Source organism: Lynx rufus, unplaced genomic scaffold (genome assembly GCF_022079265.1).
Source record: "Lynx rufus isolate CCGP_SWC_20201006 ecotype Redwood Valley unplaced genomic scaffold, mLynRuf1.p SCAF_1, whole genome shotgun sequence".
Lineage (NCBI taxonomy): Eukaryota > Metazoa > Chordata > Mammalia > Carnivora > Felidae > Lynx > Lynx rufus.
Window position 1 is genome coordinate 35,914,005 of NW_025814823.1, and position 26,950 is coordinate 35,940,954.

A 26,950-nucleotide genomic window follows, 5' to 3' on the forward strand; every position below is an offset into this window, starting at 1 on the left:
TCATTATCTCATGGGTTAGAGCCCTGTGTTGGGCTCTGTGCTGACAGCTCAGAGCCTGGAGCCTGCTTTGGATTCAATGCCTCCCCTACTTGTGCTCTTTCTCTCAAAAATAAATAAATGTTAAAAACAAAAGAAAGCAAAAACTTCAGTAAGAGTTTCCCAAAGTGTGCACCACAGAATGCTAGTTCCGTGAGAAGCAGTATGTGTGTGTGTGGTGGGGGAAGGGAGGGTAGTTCGGCGGTCAGATAAGCTTGGAAAATAATGTGTAGTATATACTGCTCTTGGAAATTCATATAAAAAACACTTAAAAATTTAATTCATGATTTATGATAAATGTGGCATTTCAAATCAGTACAGATAATGTTCAACAACTACTATGGTGACATTATTTTATTTGGATTCCACTCTGTTACTTACACCAACATAAATTCCAAGTAGATGAAACATTTCAACATTAAAAAATTAAACTGCAAAAGTACAGCAGACAGTATGTAAAAGTTTTCATTAGTTCTGGAATGAGAAGATCTTCTTATGAAACATCTAAATACCCAAATGTCATACAGATTTTACTACACTAAATGTCTGCAAACGGAAAGAATAATGAGAACAGAGTCAACATGAACAATAAAAGGAGAAACTAGAAAAAAAAAATTGAAATACAGGTATTCCCTAACACTTATTTTCTTGAAATAATGAACATTGTGACTCAGGGGAAAAAAATCAATGAAAAAACCATCAAAAAACAGGCAAATTATATGTTCAGGAAACCCATCTTAAAAATAAATAAGCAAGGCTTTTATACAGAGAATATAATACTCAAACTCATTCATAATTAAAGATATTCCAAATACATCAGTGAAAGATCATCTTTCACTTATCAGCGTAGCAATAAAAAATAAGGATAATTGGTATAGGCTGGAAAATAGGTCACTCCACACACTGTTGGTAGAAATATAAAGGTAATACAATCTCTTTAGAATGCAACTTAGACTCTATCAGAAATAAAATTGCACATCCCATTTCATGAAATATTTTCTAAGAAAATTATCCTACTTATAACTCACATGTGTGCAAAAGCACGTGCACAAGGATGTTCGTTATAACATTGTTTATAATAACAGGAGATTGGAAACAACCTAAATGCCCATCAGCAAGGGAGAGTCTAAGCTATAACAGTAAGAGACAGACTAAATAAACCATGACGTTCACATGTTAACATATACAGAGATGTAAAAAAATAAGGAGGCATATTTCAATTGTTCATATGGACTATCTCCAAAACGTAAGTGAAAAAAGTCAATCACTTATTTTATCAATAAGGACACTGGATAAAGACCTTTCTATGACCGCTCGGAGATATTAGCTATAAGGCAGAGGATATTTTTGGACTTCTTGCTTAGCCATTAGTCTACCACATGGTGCTCAAAAAGGCATTAATCATCCTTCCAGTATTAAAATGTTTGTTAAAATGTCTCCCATGTAAGTATTCAAACGCCCAACTCTGATTAGCTTGTTCACAGTGACCTATTCTAACAATTGCTAAAGAAAGCACAATATAAAATCCAGCGTTAACTCTGGTTAAAAACAAAACATTGCCAAAATTGTCCTTGTGTATTACATAGGGACTAGGATGCTGAGCAGATGCCCTCAGTTGTAAAAGCATAGAATGTGAGGGGAAAGATAATGTATCTATTTAAATATATATGTAGATGTGAAATGATAATGGCATTTAACAAGATGTGACTCACACACAGTGAATACCCATGACCCTTTAATCACACAGTAACCCAGACAGGAAAAGGTTAATTACATGGCATAACATCACTATTTTTGAGAAGAAGCTTCACTTGTTACCCATAAGAGCGTCATTTTACTCTGAGCAGTAAGTGTGACAGTGTTTAAGCTTGGCAAGTGCTTAGTTCCCGTTGAAAATCTACTAGGATACATTTGAGACTTGTTTTAATATTTTCTTATATTAATGAGAAATTTTGAAAAATATTTTTCAATGGCTTTGTTTCTCATAAAGTTTTGAACAAAGAGTGGAATGATTTCAGATAGAGAAAATGAAAATGTTAATTCAAAGCCATGAATCAAAAAAAAAAGGGGGGGGGAGGGAAACTAGGGGACAGGAGTAATTTCACAGGAATTTCTTTCAAGAGAAGCTGGGATAAATGGACTCGAGGCCATGAGGGGCCACTCTCAATGAGTGCACCTGGCTGCTGAGTGGTGCCCAGAGGGGCCCCAACAGTCAAGTGCTGACAGCAACATATGGTGCGCAGTGGAAGAGGGGGGAAAAAAGGTCGGGAAGAGGGGCCCAGGGAGCTGGGATTCAAGGCTGAGGAACTGCCATAGAATGGTTTTGAAAGGTGTGAAATAATCAAAATTGTACTTCAGCATGATTAAAGCTGGCATAGTGTGAAGGTGTCAAGCCTGGGTGACTGGGAAATTGGTGGTATCATGAACCCAGAATGAGAACATGAAAATCAGGTTTTATGTGGAACGTGGTAAGTTGGTTTTAGAAGAATTGATTTTGAGGGGCTGGCAGAATAGTCAAACTGTTCTCTCCAAGAAGTAGCTGGAAATAAACAACTATAAAATCTGTAGTTCAAATCAATCCTACACGTATGCACTAAGGAATATGTGGCAGCCACTGAATCCAGCCCCAGCCCTTGTTCTCACGGGACTTACAGTCTAAGGGCAATTTCAACACAAAATTTGTGACTACCTGTATGTTAAATATTCCAAGACAGAAAACAGAGTGCTATGACATTGCTTAATGTAGGAGGTACAGCTATGACTGCCCAGTGGCGACTGCAGGGGTTATTCTTTGATACCTGTAAATACACACTTAGATTGCTGAAGACAGTTTTTCAATGCATTTTAAAGGACCCTATGGATAACACCATAAACAATGGAAATTTGTATATCGGCATTTTGAGTGCCAAGAATGTTCTTAAATGCCAACTTTAAGAACTGCTGACAACTTTGCCCAGAGTAGTTTACTTGATTCAAGTTCTCAGTTAATTTCTGATATAAATCTGTGGCTCAAAGTATTGTTTTTTCACTTCATTTCAAAGGAGAAATACTGATTTATTCTGCACAAATTTGGTATTCCTTTCCCACCCCTTCCCCAATCAGATGCAGAAGCGTGGCATTAATATTACATACTGAAGAAATGTAAAAATCCTACTCAGAGTAACAGCCATGTATTTTTCAGAGAAAGGAAGTCAGCAAAGACAATAGGCAACTCTGAATGAGAGGAAACTGGGGAAGAAAGGAATTGACATATGCTTCCGGAGAAAGCAAATAACACAGAAAAGAAATGAAAATGGGAAACAACTGAACTTTCGATGAACTCATTATCAATTGCAAAGAAACTGGAGGCAAAAATGTGCTAAACTCTTTGATGAGAACAATGGAAGATTTTCCTCTCGACTACAAAAAACTGACAAAATGAATACAGAAGACTCCAAATAAAACCCGATATTAGGTATGTTTGAGTTAGAAGAGAGTGCATGAGAAAAAGAAAAGAATCTAAATATGAATCAAGATAATCGAGGAACCATCACTTTGAGTGAATGCCTGTGCGGAGCATTTTCCCTAAATTTTCTGATTTAATTCTTACTCCAACCCTGCAAAGGAACTATTATCAGATCCATTGTTTAAAGCCAGGGAAACTGAAGCTCCAGGAGGTGAAGTAATGTTCCCAAAGTCTTCTAATGGGTAGGTAACACAGGGGAGGTACAAACCAGTTCTTTCAGATTCTTTCCATCATGCACTTTTCTCTATACAGAGGTGCTGCATGATAACTGAGAAGTACTTAGATCCTCAGCTTTGCTGAGTTGTACTTAGAGGTGTTTTAGGAAATGCCTCAAGGTACAAAAAGACAGTGGCTTTTGTAGCTGGTAACTCAACCAACAAGCACAGATTAGGTTTCTCCCCAAGTCACTGGGAACCTGTTGACTTTCTCCAGAACCTGGCAATAAACGAGATGCAGGTCACAGAAGATTCCTTCCTCACAGAGAAAGGCCAGAGACATCTTCCTTTCGCTAGGACCAGGAGTATCGGGAAATACCAGAATCAGCCTAGTCTGCTTGTGGCTTCATGGGCTCTCCCTACAACCCATTCAGTGGGTAACTGCTATAGTTGGGCTAAAACCTTGAGGCCAGCTAAACCGCTGTCGTTCTTGGTCACCAGTGACCCAAATTTAAGTTCTTCCCGGTCTTTACTTCCTCAATATTTATTAGCATAAACAAGTTTTCTACTATCTCTAGGTCTGCAGTGAACATTCTTATCACCTCTACCTGGAAACTGGGCAGATGATCTTCACTGCTTCCTCCTACTAGAAGTAGCTCATCCTCTCACACATTACACGAGTGTGGGAGTACAGGTAGGGGAAAGGGGAGTACCTGTTTTCTCCCTAATCTTTACTGCTACATCAGAGTATCAATTCTTGATGTAAAAGAACACTTTGAGAAACATGTCATTTTGTTATACAACTGCCATCCCTCTGGGTTTGTGTCACCTAATTGTGCACTAGTCTGCCTTCTATTCAAGACAGACTTGGTCACTGGATTCAGTCTTCCTTTATCAGCCAAGTCCTGCCATCATCCTGCATGAATTCAACCCCATGTGAACAACTAATCTAACAGCAAATGAGTTCCTTGACTCCCTCATCTCCAGAGACAAATCCTTTCTCTTTAATGGTCCATTACCCATTCTCACAACCATAACTGAACTTTGCCACCACCCACAACTATTTTATTAATAATAACTTAAATTCATATAAACTGTTCTGACTCCTGCTCTTCTTATATTCTCTCTCTCTCTCTCCCTAGTCCTATCACCTATCCCTGGAAATCTCCAATGCCCTGGACCCACTGTCTTCATTCTTTGTTTGTCTGCTAATGGTTCAGACAATGGTTCATTGATTTGACCATGGTTCACCAGCCAGTATCTTCCTTCCTTCCTCCACTGCTGTACTTTTTCAGACTCCTGGTAAAACATAAATGAACCTAAAATTCCATCTTCTTTAAACTATATACCAGCTGCTGAGTAATCATGGTGAAAAATAGTACTGCAGGATCAGGGCCAGTACATAATCACAGTTGCCAATCTCAACTGAATTTTTAATGCCATCCAACACTCCTATGTTTCAGCAGGAGGCTCTCACTCCCACTCCCTGATAGGGGTTGTTTCAATGCTTCCACACTTTCTTCAAGCCTCTCAAGCAACCACTGCCCCTCCTGAGTAGAAGACCTCCTCTATTTCAGATATAAAATAGAAACCACTTGACAAAAATACCCTTAACTTCCTAACATCAAATCTACAAATGTATCTACACCTGGACCCAGACTTTCCTCCTTCCCACCCATCACAATAGCAGACAGAACATGTAGCTTTCCAAGACAATTTCCTCCATCTGCACTGTTATCTTATCCTCTGCACTCTGTCCTGCTACACTCAGGACCTTCTTCTATTGAGTATAATTTCCAACCTCCCTTCCTTTCTCAGTCCCTCAACTGCATTCAAACAAATTTAAACACCTGCTTTGCCCTCTCTTGACCCCAAATCCCCTCTTGTTACCACCCTTTTTACAACTCAGTCTCACTTCCCATATTCACTTATCAACCCTCTACCCTCTCCTTTGAGCTGAAGTCAAAGGGACAATTGTCATTCTCTTTATTATATGACCTCTTAGCAGCATTTGACAATGTGGACTACCTCTTCTCCTTTGAAATGATCTATTCACTGGGGTCTATGATACCAGAATTTTTGTTCCCTACAACTTCATGGTGATTCCTTCTTAAGCTCTTTTCCAGACTCCTCTTCCTCAGTCCACCCTGAAACCATTCCTCACATTCTCCATCAGCAATTTATTAAATCCCATGGCTTTGTATATTAAGAATTCCAAGGTTTTATCAACAGTACAGACTCTAGTCCTGAGACCCAACTACAGCACAAAAATCCATATTTGCCAGTGACTAAAGGGGTTTCCTGGAACAAAGGACTTGCAGTGCTAAAACTGGGAAAGTCTCAGGCAAATTAGCTTGAATGACCCTCATCTCTCCCTAGTCACACAGACAAGGAAACTCAGGCGTTTTACAGATATCTCAAAGGTAATGCCCATAAAATGGAATTCATCACCATTTTCCCCAAACTTCCACGTCCTCCTGGATTTCTTATCTCAGTGACCAATACCACCCTATTCAAACAGAGGAAATTGTCGAAGGCAAATATGTATACAAGAATCTCTTTATCTCAAAGGACTAAATTCCCAATCCCAACAGGATTCTTATATAACCTGTCAGTACTTACAAATACTCTCCAATGAAAAATAGTAATCACTAGTCAATCACTTATCTGAAAAGTTACATGTCTACTGGTGAACTCCAGTAATGCAAGATTTCTTTTTTTCGGTGCCACATTCTTCCACATTCAAGTTCTTCACACTAATTTTGGTCACCATCAAATCTATTATACAATCTCTTCTTTAAATACTTTGTAATATTCCCAAAGTCCAGTCATAGAATTATTAATTATCCTCTCCAATAGGCTGAAGTAAAAAATATTCCTCCAGTAAGGAAACTCTGGAAAACAACTGTATTAACTTATGAATGCCTCAGCCTGAAGACAGTAATGCATTCTGTATACCAGGAAACAAAATGGTCACCCTTCACAGTTCATTCTGTGGACTCTGTTATCTCCATATGGCTCCTGGCTCTGGGCGAGCTCTATCAAATACTGCTTTTAAACTTGCTTGGACAAGTGAAATACACCCAGTGCACAAGAAAGAATAAATGAAAGTTTTAGATTAAGAACCTGCAAAAGAAGTGCAAGACCCAAGACTCTTCAGGCTGAAGGAAATAAGGCGAAGAAATAAATTCACGGTGTGTGGGTTATTATATTTATATGTCTTCATCTTCATTCAGCAGCGAACAGTAGATAGGCTGACATTTTAATGAAAAATTGAGACTAAATTACAGAAGGAATTATATGGGAAGAAATGATTGTTAACACAGGACACAAAGTGCCAATGGAAATGGTAGTTTTGTTTTGTTTTGTTTTGTTTTCCTTTATCTCAAATTTAAGGAGATACTCTCTTCTGTTCCAGGGAGTTCAGGTAGTTACTAGACATAAAGCTACAAGCACATATGAACAATTCTCAATTGCTTAATATATTTATCTAAGTTTGTGGGTCCTATTTTCATCCTACTGCCAGCCATCTTGTGACCACATTTGTACCTATTAGTGTTTCTACCACTGGGTATGTGCATCAATAAGAGAAGTTAAAATTACATTAGTTAATTTGCTACTTCATTAACAGCTTGGTAAGAAGTCCAAAGAGAAAGGAGACTGAAACTAGCTAAAATGAGTGGTTTGTATTATAAGTGAATCTAAATTATCTATGCCCCCTATTTCTGCGGATAACTGAGAGTCAGCTGTGCACACATCTGTGGATGTTTATAAACATCTACCATCTGTGAGAAGCTTATGGGTTGTAAATGGTGGGCTAATTAGTTGAAATGTTAGTCATTCCTAATGACAGTTGTTATGGATAAAGGTTTTACCCAGGTTAAACTGATCTCAGAACCCTGTTGATCACTGGAGGCCACTCTACCTTTTATTACAAGACTAAGGAGCCACACTATGTTGTATAAGTCACCCATTAAAGATGCATTATAACTAGATCAGGCTGCTAGTTTATGCATGTTAATGAGCTCTGCTCTTAATAGACTGAAGTGCTGATTGAGTATTTGTCAGGGAAAATGAGAAGTTGTCAGTCTGTAAAAAGGTCAGCCAATTCTGTAATATATAACATTTTCATTTCTGTTCTACATACATAACTAAACACATTCCATTCAGAAAATCAGGAAAGCACGGATAGCAAACTAGTAATTGACACAAGAGATAATTCATGAATGAAAAGGTTTGCCCTTATACATACCTGCATACATATGCATTTCCCTAAGTTCCCCAAATTAGTAACTTTTTCTAAACCCACGTCTCCCCTTCACTGATCAAAGTGTGGGGAAAACATTCTAAACAGATTCACTTTCAAATAAAATTGTCCTTTAACCAAATGGAAAGCAAAACAAAACAAAAAACATACTGCATGGGGAGACAGACTCATATTTATTGCCAAATGACAAGTGTCTTATGATAGAGTTTGTATTCTAATAGAGGATAGCGTTGTAGAACGAGTGGAGGGTCTACACAAATTTTGACTGCTCAGGCTATAATACATCAGGGTTTTAATTTAAAAATTAACTTATGGAATACAGGGGCGCCTGGGTGGCTCAGCTGGTTAAGCGTCTTTGGCTCAGGTCACGATCTCACAGTTCGTGAGTTTGAGTCCTCACACTGGGTGAGCTTGAGCCCCTCTTCAGTGAAGGCGAGTCCAGCTACAGTAAAACATGAGCCCTGCTTCGGGTGAGCCCTCTCTCTCTCTCTCTGCCCCGTGCTCATTTGTGCCCTCCTTCTCTAAATAAATAAATAAATAAATAAATAAATAAATAAATAAATAAATAAATGACAAAATAAAATTAACTTATGAAATATAGAAGGAATTTTCAGGGTTTGAAGGAACCTTCTTTGATGGACAAGGAGACTTATATTCCGGGAAGCAAACTGGTCTACTTCCTATCACTTAGCTACTGGTGAAACCAGGTCTAGGATACCGGTCGCCCCAAACTCTGGGCTAGAATGCTCAACACTATGAAAGTGCTTGCGTTCTAAGAGAACAACACTGTCCATACGATCAAGAACTTTGGCAAGGGGGAAAAAAACTGCCCTATCTAAAATGTCACTTTTTGTATCCTTCCTACCCCCCATCCCTGCCGTATTTTATTCTCAGAATTTACTGACCTCGAACACTGTTCATTTATCTTAAATATGTCTATCTAATGACAGTTGTTATGGATAAAGGTCTCACCCAGGTTAAATTGATCTCAGAACCCTGTTGATCACTGGAGGCCACTCTACCTGTCCTCTCTTACAGGATCCACCAGGGCAAGGATATTTACTTGTTTTGTTTCCTGCTCTATCCCAGGACCTCGGAAAGTACCATAACATAATACATGCTCAATAAATATTTGTTGGAGAAAACATTTTGATAGGAAGAAATTTTTTTTCGCCTTTACAGTAATAGTTCTATATGAAGGAGGTACTTAAAACCACAAGAGCAAATCACACAAGGAGCCTTGGGAATGTCTTTTGGAAAGCTAGGTAAAGTGTGATTAATGATTTAAAAAAAATCATAAAATACAGACTAAAACAACATCACATAGGACATAAAAATAAATGTGAAAGCAAACTTCAATAATGAGAATCCTAGAGTCTTGAAACTGAATCCCTGAGCTGATTTTGGCTGAAGAGGAAGGAGTGGGACTGACCCTCTTTCCTTCATAGGAATAACAGGATTGTTCTCTGTTCCACCTTACACGCGTCCCAAGCCTCAGTCAGCCTCTCCCAGAGAGGCCCATCCCCAGTTTATCCTCACGAACTAACATGACTTGTTTTCAAACATTTTGGTTGGTATAGCTACAAAAAGATACCTAAACCATTTTTGTTAACAGAGAAGTTTGTCTCTGCCTCTAGGAAAGAAGTTAGCATTCATGTGTGTTTCACACCCTATGCCATACCCTTTCAGGTGAAATTACACCCCAGATAAAAAGGCTTTTAAATTAGAGACGTAGGGGCGCCTGGGTGGCTCCATCGGTTGGGAGTCCGACTTAAGCTCAGGTATGATCTCATGGCTTGTGAATTCGTGAGTTTGAGTTCCGCGTTAGGCTCTGTGCTGACAGCTCAGAGCCTGGAGCCTGCTTTGGATTCTGTGTCTCTGTCTCTCTCTGCCCCCTACCCCCGCCCGCCACCAATGCTTGTGCTGTCTCTTTCTCAAAAATAAATATTAAAAAAATTTAAATTAGAGATGTAAAATCAACAATGTCCTAGAGCTAGTATAGGTGCCATTCACCCCGTCACAAAAGCTACTCCCTGTCTCCCCACACTTCACCAGCTACAAAGCCTTATTGGTACCACATTTAAACTGCCTTTCTTTTTTTCTTTTTTTATTATTTTTTAAATATGAAATTTATTGTCAGATTGGTTTCCATACAACACCCAGTGCTCATCCAAACAGCTGCCCTCCTCAGTCCCCATCACCCACTTTCCCCTTCCTCCCACCGTCCCCCCACTTTCAAACCCACCCTGTCTTCTCTTTCTCACTACATCCTAGTTCAGGTGGTTGGCATTGAGCTCCTACAAAATTGCAACAGTCTCCTAACGGGTCTCACTCTTCCTACTCCTCCCACATCCTCTAAGCCATCTGCATTGTTGCCATCAGAGCCATCCCTCTACAAGAAGACCCTATCGCTGCTCTGCTCAATGCCACTGGAAAGTGCCTATGGATGGAGCAAACCTCCAAAGCGTAGCATGCTCTCCTGACTACTAATTCAGCCTCGTGTCTTCCTATAGCTCTATCCAAAAATCATTTCAGGCCGGCTACATTATTTGTTGCTGTTCAAATATGAATTTGAAATATGTTTCTGTGTCTTAATTTATACAGCCCAGTAGATTTCCAGACTTGGAAGCCCTGGCTCATTTTACTCTGTTCATTTGGTACGCACCTAATTCAAGATTTTGCATTTCAAACGACCGATGGAAGTCTTGGCTCAGATGCCAACCCACCCTCCCTGGCTCTACCCTAATGGGGAAGTCAAAAGGACTTATTCACAAAATAGGAACTCTCCACACAGAAGAAAATGCACATCACATTCTCGGGTTGTACCTAAGTGGAAAAGATGTCCCTACCTGCTGGGAGAGAAACTGAGAAGGGAGGAGGTTCCCTGCAGTGTAGGAATCCTGAACACCGCTCCTCATTCCGGGAGGAAATGGGACTCACTGGGTAGGATTTCACATGGAGTCACAGGGAGCGGAATCCAAGACTGGAAGCATCTTGTATCCAACGTGCGGAACTGGGAGAGTGGAAGATCCCCTGACGCACTGTGCAGAAGCATCAGGTGCTCCTGAGAGGCGGCCAGGAGACAAATTAAGCAAAAGGCCACAGAAGCCCCCACAGATGATTGCGTGGGAGGAGCAGAGTAACTCCTGGGGGAACCGGCTGGGGGAAAAAGAGGTGAGCAGAGAAAGTACAAATCCAATGAAGAATACAGAGACATCTCTAAGAATGACCAATGTCAGGGAGCACAGGAGGTTTCTCAGAAAAGCCAAACAGATCTCCTGGATTACCATTCAAGAGCAAAAGAGACATCACCTTTACCAGAAGCAGACATAGAAATTATGTCAAAGTAGGGAGGCTGGTTTGGACCCAGAAAGAACTGAATCAAGAAGAGTGCACACCTTTATTTATTTATTTTTTAAAAAAAATTGTTAATGTTTATTTATTTTTGAGATAGGTAGATAGAGAGAGAGAGAGAGAGAGAGAGAGAGAGAGAGACTGAGTGTGAGCGGGGGGAGGGACAGAGAGAGAGGGAGACACAGAATCTGAAGCAGGCTCCAGGCTCTGAGCTGTCAGCACACAGCCCAGGGCGGGGCTGGAAGTCACGGACCATGAGATCATGACCTGAGCCGAAGTCGGATGCGCAACCAACTGAGCCACCCAGGCACCCCAGAGTGCACACCTTTAGAACCACCTGCAAGATGCCTTTCAAGCTTGGTGCCCATTTTAGAGAGGACAATAAGAAGAGAGCATGGAAGGGAATTTCAAACATGAATAACTGTATCTCACACTGGAATTACTGAGCTGAAACACATATGCAGAAAGAAATGTTGTTTACCATCAGGCAGGCAGGCGGGCACTTCAGAGTCAGAACCTGAAGTTCATTTATAAAAAGTTACATCTTTGCACACCTGAGTTTGTTCTGACTGCAAAAGGCCTATTTGTTACCAATACTATAAGAGCACATAAAACAAACTTGACAGATGCCATATCTTGTCCTAGGATTGGGCCACCTATATCTTTAAGTGATTGGCTCAAATAGAAAATGCACAATTGAGGAATTTCCGCCCCATAGACATGAATTCCATAAATATTTTAAAAGTGCTTATTAAACACCTGCTATGGAAAGATACCCTACTAGAAACAGCAGCTCACTTTAAAAGGTTTTTTTTTTTTTTTAAACATGGCTAATTTTGTATGAAAGAGGTTTATTTTTGTAAGAATTATTGAGAAATAATATCGTTTGATTTTCATGTCTAAAGAAGCAAATCTTTTATAGTCCAAATTAGAAGATTAACTGAAGTATCATGTAAAATAACTATGGAGTAAATGTTTCATGTCACTTTCCTCTTTTCTTGTATTTTATAAAAGATAAATATCATCTAATTAATGATTTAAGAGAAACCTTTACTACACAGAGGTCTCTGATAAGTTTCTAGGAGGAATACACCAAATTATTTTTTTTCACACTCCATCGACATTTTTAATTCTAGTTATGTACAGAGTCCTTTCATCAATATCCAATATTTTCTATGTACTTTTCATCCATCTGCTGTGGAACGTAAACTTCCTCTCAATATGGTTCCACACATCACATACTCTCAACTTCTGTATGTTTTTCTTTTTGGAGATTAGGCATAAAGAGGTGTCCCCTGGAGCTCTTACTATTCCCACTCAAATCTAAAAGGTGGTTCTCTGGGCCTGCTTCACAGCTGTGACTGCTGTGGGAATACCCTTGACTTCTCTCTGCAGGGAATCCCTTCTTTCCTGAATCCCACCTTCCTGTCTTATTTTACTCCCTCTTTGTGATAGAAAAAGGTGCAAAGGAAATAACTTTTTATAACTTTGCATTTCTGAAAAAAATATTTTTTTTCCCTACAATTACCGTTTTTGATGATTTGGATCAATCTACATTTCTAGACTGAAAATCAATTGCCCTTCTATTTTGAATATCATCTTTGTCAAGTTGTTTTACTTCTGTTTTCAATATTAACTGCATTTAAATCAGAGCTGGCTAAAAACATGCACACTTACGCAAGCCTCCCTAGCGAAGTTGAGATGCTCAGGTGGAAATCTGTCTGTCTATAAGCGTTCCTAAGGTCCTTACACTACTAAACACTATTGGAGATATTTCTCCCTTCTTACCTTTGCTTTTTAGAGCTGATGAATGGCAACTGAGTTAGTCTTTCATTTCTATTATATCAAAGTGCAATGCTTTGGAAATTGGATGGTGCCAAACATAAAATGGGAACTTTCTCATAGGGGAGAGGAAAGATTTGAAAAACAGTACTCCTTCCCAAGCTTTCCCACACTACAAATAAAGCAGTTCTGAACAAAACTCAGCCTCACTGAGGCTCTCCTCATCTTCCAGGTAGGGAAGAGTTTTAAACTCCTCATTATGCCTCCAAATATAACATTAAGGTATTTTGTGTTCAGTCTCAGCAGACATCATGATTTAGGAAACAGCATTTCCTCAGATTACAGTGCTGTGTGTCTTAAAAGTATTGAAATGTAGGAATCAGAACCACATTTCCACATGCCACATTTCCCCAGAGCAAGTTCCTTTAGATTTCCATGGATAAGGTCCCTAAAAAGACTGCAGTCTATAGGGAAAGTTAGAAGCATTAGAGTCTTTTTGTAAGGATGAAAGGTATTTCCAAATACCATCAATGATATTTTCCTCGACCAAAGCTGAAATCAGAGTACAATCAACAGAGGCACAGCAAAATGGTAGAATAATCTATTAAAATATTTAATAGATTTATTTATTTATTGGCTGATTTAATATTTATCTAATGAAAACACTCCATGCATTCAAGAAATACCAAGTGACTCTACCAAAGAGAAAAGGCACTATGCTTTTCTGAAAGAAGATCAACATCGTTCCACAATAAACATTAAAATAAATGAAGGCAAAGTAAAACAAAAACAAAAACAAAACAAAACAAAAAAACCTTTTTACTCATGTACGAATGCAAAAGAAAATACAATCTAATTAGCATCAACAATATCCACTAGAAACAAGAGATCATAATTGTAATTCAGCACTAACAGAATCAATACTTATAAAATGTACCTGAAATACAATAAAAAAGACTGCCTTTCTCTTAATTTTTGGCTTCTGAATTAAAACAGTCCCTTCTGTTTGCCAACCTTCTTGACTTTATGACATTTGATGGCTACTTTGCAGTTAAAAAGAGGAAGTGTCATACATTTAGAATCTTAGAACTAATGGCAAGTCAGAGAATCAAAGTCAGGATGACTTTGGAGGGAAATCATTCAGGTTCTTAAGGCAAGGTGAACCTTCACACAACACTTGAAAGTTTTTGATGGAGCCTCTAACTCAACACTAATTTGACAAAAAAATGTTTCTCCTTTGCAAGAGTTACTGCATGGGTAGCACTAAAAGTTTAAAAATAAACCTTCAAAGGACTGTATTGAAATAAAATTACTGTCACTTTTAACCATTGATGATAATTATTGGTGGAAGTTCTGTGGTGATAGTTCACTCTATCCAGGCAATGGTCTCCCAAGAATTGCTTGCTCCAAAAACAGTCAGTCATTTATTTTCTGTTATTATACTAGTGTGTCAAATTCTTCCTGCCTTGGGGCAGCCTAGCTTGTGTTAAGGCTGCCCTCAATGTTAACTCTGTTAATATTATGCTGCTTCTAATTTTCTTGAAGAACATTGGATATCTGGGGAAGGAAGCTATCCAGGAAACAATATTTTAAAATCCTATTACAAAACAATGTCTAATTTCATCTAAACACTAATGCCTATTTATACCATTTTCAAGTAACACATAAATATTCAATTTCTCTGCTTAATTTTCCCAATCTGCCCTAGGGTTTACTTATTCATCACCAAAAGCCAAATACTACTGAGTTCTTTTTGTAAAATGGTAAGATAATCACTTTAGACTTGGCAACCTTCATGACCAAGTGCAGTACCACTGAATGGATTTCCTTCAACCTTAAGAATTTAATGTCAAAATGACCAAAAATAGGAAGAGAAAAGAGACAGCCTATTAATAAAGAAATAAAAAACCTGGCTTCCCCTATGACCTCTTGACACATTGATATTTTCATCTCAAAAGATATACAAACAATAGTACAGCAATACTGGGACTCTAAGCTGGGATAAAAGGATCAGAGCACAATAGTTGTGCTGGGTTGGTGAGTGGAACAATTGGCAGGCCAGAAGCTTGCTAGCATTTCAAAAGTTCAACCGCACAACTTTTCATTTTAAATTAATAGAATCTAAAAATCACATGATTCTCTTTCTGTGCTGACTCTCTCTAACAATCACCATTATTTTTTTTTATCACTATTTTTATTTATTTAACTACAAGATCCTCATTTTCTAACACATATAGGTCGTTTTACAAATGCATGCTTTTGGTTATAGGAAGATAAGAAAAAAGTTAGTGGAATAGTTTCTTTCTTTTCTTCCTTCCTTTCTTCCTCCCTTTCTTTTTTTACTTTGTGTAATAAAAATCAAAGAATAGTCTCTATAGATTGTTGATCAATATCAGGAATTGGTAAAAAATTTTCTGTAGAACACAAGATAGCAAATAATTTTAGGCTTTGTGGGACACATGGTCTGTGTCCCAATCGCTCAGCTCTGCACCTGTAGCACCAAAGCAGCCACAGACAGTATGTGAAGGAAAGACCATGCCTCTCTTCCAATAAAAGTTTATTTATAAAAACAGGTACAGGCTACTTTGGCTCAAGGTTCTGAAGTTGGATGTATGTTTTAACTGTGTCCATAAATCACAAGAGGCTAAAATGAACACAAAATGAAAAGATGTCATTTGACCAGTTTCATTTTTATCAACTATTTGACAAATCATACGCATGTCTTCTGTGATATTTACTACATGCGCACTGTATACTAGGTCCTAGGAGATAAAGCATGCTAACGGCTAACTTCCTGAAAAATGTACAGTCTATGAAAACCATAAGACTAAAGCAGATGAAATAAGTACAACCAAATATTCCATACATAAGTTGTCTAGCAAGACTATACTGGTTTACTAAAAAGAGACAGTCTATCATCAAGAACAAATACTCAGAGAAGACATTTTAGAGAATGCAAGAATTAGAACAAATAAAATCGTGTTAGATCAGTTAAGAATTAGAGGAAAGGTATTTATGGCAAAGAGAACACCAGAAAGAAGTGCAGAGAGGTAGGGATGAGTGTGCCTGAGGTAAAGAATGGATGGTATAACCAGTTCAAAAGAGACAGAGTAGTCACAGAGAAGTACGCGTTCTTAGTCTCTTATCCACAAACTCTGCAGTCAGATGTTTTGGAATCTGTTTTTTTAGACTGTATGAATGTCAAGAAGGTATATATTCTGTGAAAGAATCACTCACTCAGAGTAACCTAGGGCATCATCCTTTAATTAAACTCATTATTTCTGCTCTGATGGGGCCTCTTGTCAGTTCAGGCCAGTTTGGCATCAAACGAACTTGGACACGAAACTTACTTAAAAACTTCTGGTTTTCAGGGCATTTTGTATTTTTGGATTGTAAAGGGGTTGTAGACATAGAGTGGATTTAGCTGCCCCAAACGCTAAGCAATCCTGTTTATTTTATAATTTTGTCTGATTGGTTGTTATATGCGCTTTTGACTAGCACCAATAAGTAACAGGCTTCAAGTATGGCATCAATTTTGCCTCTTTTTCAACTGTGATATAATTTCTTTTCTTTGGTTGTTTGTTTATAACTTGTTTTATTTTTTATTTTTTATAATTTACATCCAAAATAGTTAGCATATAGTGCAACAATGATTTCAGGAGTATAATAGTTTTTATACTATTTTTGTTTCCCTTCCCTTATGTTTATCTGTTTTGTCTCTTAAAGTCCTCATATGAGTGACATCATATGATTTTTGTCTTTCTCTGACTAATTTCACTTGGCATAATACCCTCCAGTTCCATCCACGTAGTTGCAAATGGCAAGATTTCATTCTTTTTGATTGCCAAGTAATACTCCATTGTATATATACACCACATCTTCTTTATCCATTCATCCATTGATGGACATTTGGGCTCTTTCCATACTTTGGCTATTGCCAATGGTCCTGCTATAAACATGGGGGTGTATGTGTCCCTTCGAAACAGCACACCTGTATCCTGCGGATAAATGCCTAGTAGTGCAATTGCTGGGTCGTGGGGTAGTTCTATTTTTAGTTTTTTGAGGAACCTCCACATACCTGACAGGTGTAAGGTGGTATCTCACTGTGGTTTTGATTTGTATTTCCCTGATGATGAATGATGTTGAGCATTTTTTCATGTGTCAGTTGGCCATCTGGACGTCTTCTTTGGAGAAGTGTCTATTCATGTCTTTTGCCCATTTCCTCACTGGATTATTTGGTTTTTGAGTGTTAGAGTTTGATAAGTTCTTTATAGATTTTGGATACTAACCCTTTATACGATATGTCATTTGCAAATATCTTCTCCCATTCTGTCGGTTGCTTTTTAGTTTTGCTGATTGTTTCCTTCGCTGTGCACAAGTTTCTTTTTTTTATTTTGATGAGGTCCCAGTAGTTCATTTTGGTTTTGTTTCCCTTGCCTCTGGAGACGTGTTGAGTAATAAGTTGCTACGGGCAAGATCAAAGAGGTTTGTGCCTGCTTTCTCCTTGAGGATTTTGATGGCTTCCTGTCTTACATTGAGGTCTTTCATCCATTTTTAGTTTATTTTTGTGTATGGTGTAAGAAAGTGGTCCAGGTTCATTCTTCTGCATGTCGCTGTCCAGTTTTCCCAGCACCACTTGCTGAAGAGACTGTGTTTATTCCATTGGATTCTTTCCTGATTTGTTAAAGATTAGTTGGCCATACGTTTGTGGGTCCATTTCTGGGTTCTCTATTCCATTCCATGGATCTGAGTGTCTGTTTTTGTGGCAGTACCATACTGTCTTGATGATTACAGCTTTGTAGTATAGCCTGAAGTCTGGGATTGTGATGCCTCCTGTTTTGGTTTTCTTTTTCAAGATTGCTTTGGCTATTCGGGGTCTTTTCTGGTTCCATACAAATTTTAGGATTATTTGTTCTAGCTCTGTGAAGAATGCTGGTGTTATTTTGATAGGGATTGCATTGAATATGTAGATTGCTTTGGGTAGTATTGACATTTTAACAATATTTGTTCTTCCTATCCAGGAGCATGGAATTTTTTTTTCCATTTTTTTGTGTCTTCTTCAATTTCTTTCATAAGCTTTCTATAGTTTTCAGTGTATTGTAATTTCTTTTCTTTTCTGAAAGTGCTGGACTCTGTGAAGACTCTGTGAAGGCACCAATCAAGTTCAAAAGTCTGTCTCTCTGGAGGCCTGTGCTTCTCAGGGTAAATGCTAAAGACAGACATTTACATCATGTTTGAAGAATATGCACTAGGTAATACAAATGGGATAAGTCCCTTTAACAATGGAGAGATCTATGGTTATGAATGAAAGTAAGACAATACTCAGAGTCTACCTCTGAAATTAAAAAAAAAAAAAACTTCAAACACAAATACTAATTCTACCCAGAACTGGAATGTGATATGGGAAGGCTCATCATGACAATAGTCCACCGGTTTGGAAAGTATATACCTTATAAATATGGATTAGGGAGGATAGTTACCTAAGGACTAGTCCATGTTACATACAAAGAAGATGTGCTGTGATTTAGTTCTTACTGTTAACACAATAAATGTAGTCTATGTTATAAAAGTTATAATGTTTTCCATATACTACTAGGATTACAATAATGGATTGGTATGAATTCTGTCCTACAATATGAGTAGAGTGAATTTGTGCTTGGTAATAAAAAAGTCATAAATAAGGGATATTAATATAAAGTTTTCTTTGGTAAAATTGTTAGAAGCAACCCAGGCGACACCATAAAGATTAAAATTATTTTCCCCCAAAAAAGTTTATGATAGTTGGCATTCCATCTTTCATTACAAAACAAATTTAAACAACAAAATATTGGAGTCATTTTCTACTTGGCATATAGCTAATATTACAGAATACTCAGAAAGGCAAAGAAAACTATTTACAAAATTTTTTTTTTAAGTATCAGATGAACAGTAAACCAATTGGTATGAGGATGTATCATAAAGACGTTTAACAAAGAGTGACAAACACAACTCAAGAAAATTAAGAGGAAAAAAAAAATCACAGTTTCAAGATACGTTTTGAGTCTGAGAGCCTCCTCTCCTCATTTTTCTTTCAAGATGCTTTTTGTAAAGAGACAGAGGATGGTGTGTGGGCCTTGCACAGCGATACAGAGAAGACAGAGATCAGCGCACACAAAGGCTAGATTCTGAATGAGTTTTCACAATTGAAACTGTTATTCCAGTGAAAGAGATTCCTGCTCACAAATGAAAACCTGTATAACCATTAGCAATACTCCTACAAAATTTTCCCACTGGACACTCCTTGATACTACGCATGGAAAGTCATTCTTTTAATACTATCAGAAAATAAACTGTTAACCTGCTAGGACTGGTGGTGGGGGTGAGGGTGTCTAAAGGCATTTGTTCCTGAGTAAAGCACATCACGGTGTTTGTGTCCCTTCCAAAAACTACTATACTGCAAAATTCCCTGATTCTTTCACTTCTCAGTTGGGTCAAATAATGAAAATACCACAGACATTTCCACCCCCTTAAGAACTCTTGAGCTCTGGCTACTCAGTTGGGCCCAGAACTATTCAGACCATTGAAGAACCTTTCCTTCCAGAAGGGAAGAGTGGTACTGATGTCATTATCTTCTGGACACTGGGATAAATGAATGCTTGGACAATCAGAAGAATTAAAGTGGAATCTGACCCAGAGTAGAAAAGCATTCCTAATTTGGCAATTGTCTTCAAACTTCCTTCAAACACAAAGGAAGATGCTATCTATTGATCATGGACCGAAAGACACAGCTGTCCCTCTCATCCAAGGTTTCCAGAGAAAAGAATTCTCCACCTCCATACATAGATATAGACTAGTGCTGGTTATTAATTATTAAAATTCATTTTGGCCCTGTTTTCCCTGCACTGTGATTAGACCATCACTGGTAAAGGTATAATAGCACAATAGTTTAAAAATATGTAGTCTGGTCAGAAAACTTGAGTACTGGCTTCACTGCTTACTGAATCTGTGACCATGTAGAGACATTAAGCAACTCTTTGATAAAAAAACAGTTTCATAAGTTTGCTGTATGGATTACATGTAATCATGAACACATATAGAACCTGGCAAATAATATATGATCAATAAATGGCAGCAGTAGTAGGAGTGGGTGTTGTTATCACTGTCCCATAAAAGAGGAGGGTAAGAGAGAGAAATAGATCAAAGGCAGTGCAATCTAATTTGTTATATTCTTCTAAATAGAGGAGTGATTAAAACCATTGGCCTATTTAGATGTATCAATTTCCAAAAATGCTGGAAAGCTGAAAGCACCAATGCACAAAACTAGAATATGCACCATTATGGAAAATAATCTAAGTTTTATGATATCTGCAGAGGACAGGGTAATTGTCAAAGCCTTTATGAAAGCAAGTACACACATTAATTGCCTATCTGTTGAGATTGGCAGAGACATTCCCAAGTAGTATTTATGTAATATGCATTTCCTCTAAAATGGAGGCCTAATTGCTTAGTTATTCTAAATTGCAGAATGGAAAACAAAGGAGCCGTTTTGGCCATGTGGGTAAACAACAGATTTCTAAAAGCTAATTATCCCTTTATTTAATAGACTGAAGTTGTACCAAATGAGACATTTAAGTCTAATAAATAATAAACAAATTGTAACCTAAAGACTGAAATATAGGAGCTGCTCATATAGTTTTTATTGCTCCATTAAATAAGCTCTTATTTACTTCCCCCACAAAACATAATTATACAACACTGGGTCCATTTCAAGGCCATTCTGATGTGCTATTTAAAAATTATGTGAATCAACTTACATACTCAGGAAGTCTTAAGGCATAATATTTGAATTCTATTATCAAATGCCCTATTCGTTTCCATGATTAAGAAACAGAAATGCAGTCTCGAAAAACTTGCACATAATCACATAAAATTGCTATTACTATTTGTCTTACTAGAAATGATTACACATAAGAATAGCTATGCACTTCAAACAAATAAATACCAGTGTCTATACTTACTAGTTTCTACATCAGATGTTTCATACTTTGGGTATCTTCTAAATTAAGATAATTCAAATTTAAACATCAACCTCAGAAAATGTATTCAAAATTCACATACTGATTAACTAGACATCATGAAAATGTAGTTAAATGCAGTTAACTTCTTTGTTTGCTTAATGTAATACCAAATCATTTAACAGAAATAATCAAAACTGTATATGTGAATATTTTAGAGACCTTCAGGCTAATTATTTTTAAGAAAACAAAAATCAGAAAAATGACCTTTGAATGCTGTAGTATGACAATACGAGATTCTGGGCTTTCTTAGTTTTGCTGCTGAAAAGGATTTTCAATGCTTCATTTTTCTTCTTAGGGAAATGTAGCCCACTATTCTATTTTTATTTTCATTCTATTAACAAAAATCACATCCCAAAATGATAGTGATAATAAATAGCACACTTGAAAATAGTTACCTGCTCTTTTGCCAAGGGCAAGTAATGATTTATGGTGGATAAGAAAGAGCAGGGATTTAATTCACTCCACTACCTCAGGTGGTGATACAAGAATTTGTACATCTGTGAAAGAACACAGTTCTTATTTGCATGGTGAAAATACTAAAGCCATGAAAATGTATGCAAGGAAGCTCCCTGTGGGTTTATGACGGGGTTATGTGAACATTTTTCTCTCCCTCTATCATTCAGGGCTGCGTGCCCTACATACGAAAATAAGATAAAACCAAAAGTTCCTGGGCTAGAGAGGTGACACAGCACTAATGCAGATTCAACAATTCGCCCTTCTACATTTTTTTTGAAGAACAGGAAAGCCAAGCTGAAAACTTCTACAAAGACTGAAGCAGTACCATGCTCCATACTAAAATAGAACACCCACAAGGAAAAATAATATAAAGTTTTAACTCACAATAAGATGTTTAAAAAATAAACCATATTGGCACATATGGTACAGGATATAAACATGAACCTAGTTAATTATCCTATCAAGTTCTGAGGAGTTTTATAACCAGTGTTTTAAATTAGTAAGTTCCACATACATTCACATTCTTAGTTCTCTAACACCAAATTTTGTCACCACCACCCACCAGGCCAGCCAGTCCCCATCTCCATCTTATTATCCTGTCTTGTTTTACTTCATATGACTTTTTATAATTTGAAATTATATATGTCGTTGTCTGATTCACTCATTACTATTATAAACTTCACTACAGCAGGGACTTTACTTATCCTTATTTATCACTGCAATCCCAGTGTATAAATACAAAAACTATTTTTGTTAAATAAAACAAAAGTGACCTATTAAATTTCTTTTCTACATCAATGAAATGGAAAATCAGAGCACTTATATGTTTCATAGTAATAATACAAGGTTTCCATTAAAGATGGTATTTGTCAAGTATAGAAATTGCATAAAATATGGTGTATCTGTTAAGAGTGTCAAAAATGGATATTTTGCATAAGAATATTTGCAGTAATTAAAAGTGCTAAGTTCACATACTATTTTATTAACTTCTACTTCATAAAGCCTCCAAATGTTATAGAACTCATGATTTGACAAAAAATACATTCTACATCTACTATGGAAAGTAAAAAGTTATTACATATTTATACTATTTTTAAATATGAAAAAGGTAGCAACAAATAATAATATATTTAATACTTACATGACTAACTTGAGTATAGCAACTATATTAAAAGACTGAATACTTTGTCCCTCTATATTAACAATCTTCTTATGTTTAGAGGAAAACTAAAGACCATTCAGATTAATCATCATTTATTAGCATTTTACAAGGTGTTTCACTTTGGTGAGAATATTATATGATTAGGTGCTATGAAATAGCACCTAGATTCTTTAAAACTCCACAAGCTACAGAGAAAAAAAAAAATCAAAGTTGACTTCCAAAATTTTAAACTGTTTTTAAAAGAAAGAAAATCTTTTCAAAAGTAGCTTCCTATATGAAAGCTTTCTTTTGTATCAAATATTTTATCATCTTGTATCAAATGACTTTCTGATTAAACCTATTAAAATATTCACATATAATATACAGTATTTAAAGATGTATTGTCTTAAAGTATTTATTTAATAACATCTATATAAAGTGACAGTACCCTATCTTTTGAAGAAAAGTCTCCTGGAAAATGTCCAAATTTCTGGAATACAGGGACCTTAGCAACTAAGGTTTTTGGGGAACTTTCATCAAGTGAGAGCCCTACACTTATTTGAGACCCAGATCATGTTTGGGAAGATATACTATAAAGTTTTATAAAGTAATCCAACAGGGGCAACTGGGTGGTTCAGTTGGTTAAGCATCTGACTTCGGCTCAGGTCACGATCTCACAGTTGGTTAATTCAAGCCCTGCATTCAGCTCTCTGCTGTCAGCACAAAGCCTGCTTTGGATCCTCTGTCCCTCTGTCTCTGTCCCTCCCCTGCCTGTGCACGCTCTCTCTCTCTCTCTCTCTCTCTCTTTCTCTTTCTCCAAAATAAACATTGAAAAAAAAATAAAGTAATCCAATAGGTCAAATAAGATGAGCTCTATGATTCACAAAGATGCAAGAGAAACCTTCCTATAAGTTTATTTTTAAAAAGTTAAAACCTACTTTAACAATTTAGAAAAGTATTGTCCTCTTGGGAATGCAAACTGGTATAGCCTCTGTAGAAAAGAGTATGGATGTTCCTCAAAAAGTTAAAAATAGAACTACCTATGATCCAGTAATCAACACTACTGGGTATTTATCCAAAACATTAATTCAGAGGGACACACACACCCCTATGTTTACTGCATTATTTACAATAGCCAAACCATGGAAACCGCCCAAGGGTCCATCGCTAGATGAATGGACAAAGAAGTGGTGTATGTATGTGTTCATGTATGTGTTCATGTGCTCACACATATATGCATACATTCTTTTTTAGGCTTTTTAATAATATTCTATTGTATATAATGAATACTATTCAGCCATAAGAAAGAATGAAATCTTGCCATTTGCAATACATAGATGGAGCTAGACAGTATAATGTTAAGCAAAATTAGAGAAAGACAAATACCATACGATTTCACTCATATGTGGAATTTAAGAAACAAACAATGAGCGAAGAAAAACACACACACACACACACACACAGAGAGAGAGAGAGAGCGAGCGAGAACAGCAAACCAAGCAACAGATTCTTAACTATAGAGAAATGACAGTTAACAGAAGGGAGTTGAGTGGGGGAGGGGTTAAGTAAGTAATGGGGATTAAGGAGTGCACTTGTGATGAACATTGGGTGATGTATGAAATTGTTGAATCGTTATATTGTACACCGGAAGCTGATATAACACTTTATGTTAACTATACTTAAAAGAAAAGAAAAAACCAAAATGTCCTCAATACAAAATTACTTATCTGAAATAAACACAAACCAATTATTAACCATAATTATTAACGATAATTATAACCATAATTGATTTGGTAAATTTCAGAAATAGACCCTAGTCTATGAATGATTAAGCAAGAATTATATTTAAGTGGAACAGAATAGTATTATGAATATCTGAAGCTAAAAAAATTTGAAGTGGATATAAAATTGCTGTAAAGATGACTTTCTAAACTTGAGCAAGCGAAAGTTATGACAAAATTATAGAAAATGAAACATTTTTATATTTCAAACTATAAAAATCAAAAGCCAAATTGAGAAAATATACTTAAAAGGTAAATACTGAGGCACAATGAGCTGATGTGTGTAAATCATTAAAAACAAGACGAATGCAACACAGTTCACAAAGAAGGAAATACAAATGGACTAATAAACACTTGAAAAAATGTTCAACTTTAGTAGCACTCAGAGAAATGTAAATTAAGACAAAACATAATTTTCTAATTTATTAACAAAAATGTTTAAAAAAATGAGAATATTCAACCGAAGAATATTCATAAACTAATAGCTTTAAAAGTTGGTGAAATTAGAATATACTTTCAGAAATCAATTTGGCAACATGCATCAAAAAGTCTTAAAACTATCATTTTCTATTCCATATCCTAATAATTATGAATATTTGTCAATCATTTATACATAAATGTATAACATTGAAAAGATAGAAATAATAATTGTTCTATGACCTCATTACTGACTAATGCAAAATAAATTAGATATGGCATATCCAGGTATTACAAATTACAGATTAAGAATCACAAGAATAACAGGAAACATTGAGAAAGTTCAGTGAGATGCTAAACAACATATTTACTCTATCATATAACTGTTTTTAAAAGGTAGAAAATTTTAAAACTGAAAGAAAAATGTGCCAAAATATTAAAAGTGATTTTTTTGGATAGGAGGATTCTCGATAATGATCTTTTGGTCAACCACTTTTTAAGTGTTTTCTGTAACACAAAAGTATTATTTTTTAAGTTGGAAAAATAAAATAAACTTAGCTATTCTTAAAAATGAAATGCCTTCAGGAAAAATGTAAATTTGAATGAAAACATTATTGAGATTACATTGGATCTAACATATTCTTAAATTTTTTGCTTCCTATCAGGTTTTAACTTTCCAGATTGATAGAATAGAGAATTGCTGAGAGGCTCAGTATGATAGACCAGGGGGTCTGGGCAAAATCCACAAACAGTACAGCCAATTTGCCATCATATAAGTCATCTAAATGACTCTGGCCAATACTAAATGAGCCAGTGTTCAAATACCAGAATGTCTGGTAAATTAGGCAGTATTCAATTATTTTAAAATGATTTCCAGAAGCATATTCTTAAAATCAATGTTAAACCTTTCTGATCTCCATTTTAGTTAAAACTTTAAGAAATTTTTGAGAATACTTCCTGAATTTCAAGCGTACTCTTCTAAACAAGAAATTGTGCTTACGATTATTTTTTTCTCCTGGAAGAAACATGTGTGATACATTAAGGTACTCAGTTTGCTTTATTAAAGGTAAAATATGTCTGTAAAAGTGAAAGCAAAAAAGGCAAAAAGGCATCTCTGTCTACCCCTGGGGAAACTTTAGGTGAATTTGCAGCCCTGAGTTGTAAACTATGGTAATTTAGCAGTGAAGGTGATGGATTTTAATTAAAGCCTTCTGCAATCCTTAGTGGCTTAGAGGTGGAAGAGCCAAAAGTTTGAGGGAGTGAAAATGTAACTACAATTTCCTTAATTCTTTTGCTTCTAAGTTAGTGGTATCTTTATCTATCTATCTATCTATCTATCTATCTATCTATCTATCTACTTAAGAGAGAGTGCACCTGTGCACATGCGACCAAGCAGGGGAGGGGTAGAGGGAGAGGCAGTGAGAAGCTCAAGTAGGCTCCATGCCCAGTGCGGACCCAACACGGGGCTGGATCCTGTGACCATGAGATCATGAGCTGAGCCAATATCAAGAGTCAGACGCTTAACCAACTGAGCCACCGAGGAACCTCAGTTCATTGTATCTTTCAGTTTTGGAATATATACATATATATATACACACATATATATGTAAATATATATATGTAAAACTGTAAAGCTGTTACTTTTCTATTTTTAATTTTTTTCCAAGAGTTTTTACTAAAGAAAGTTTCAAAATATACAAAAGTAGAGCAAATGAGACTGTGAACACACCCTTCCCGTTAAGCACCCATCACCCCACTTTGGCAATTACTATTTATCACCAATCTTGTTTCATCTACAAATTCCCCTCTACAAACTTCATCTACAAATATCCATTCAATTCCCCAGTCATGCTAGAGTATTTTGATTGAAATCTCAGACATACTTTTGTTTATAAAATTTCAGTATAAGCCTCTACAACATACTTTAAAATATATTCACAACAACATTGTCCTGTCTACAGGGGAAACATAATATTCAAACTTTTCAGACTCCCTTTGT

At 36.6% G+C, this 26,950-nt stretch overlaps 1 protein-coding gene across 1 annotated transcript in view; it reads right to left on the reverse strand.

The window, feature by feature from the left end:
• DIAPH3 (diaphanous related formin 3) overlaps positions 1-26,950 on the reverse strand; it is a 505,118-nt gene that overhangs the window by 145,641 nt on the left and 332,527 nt on the right. The window lies entirely within an intron of this gene.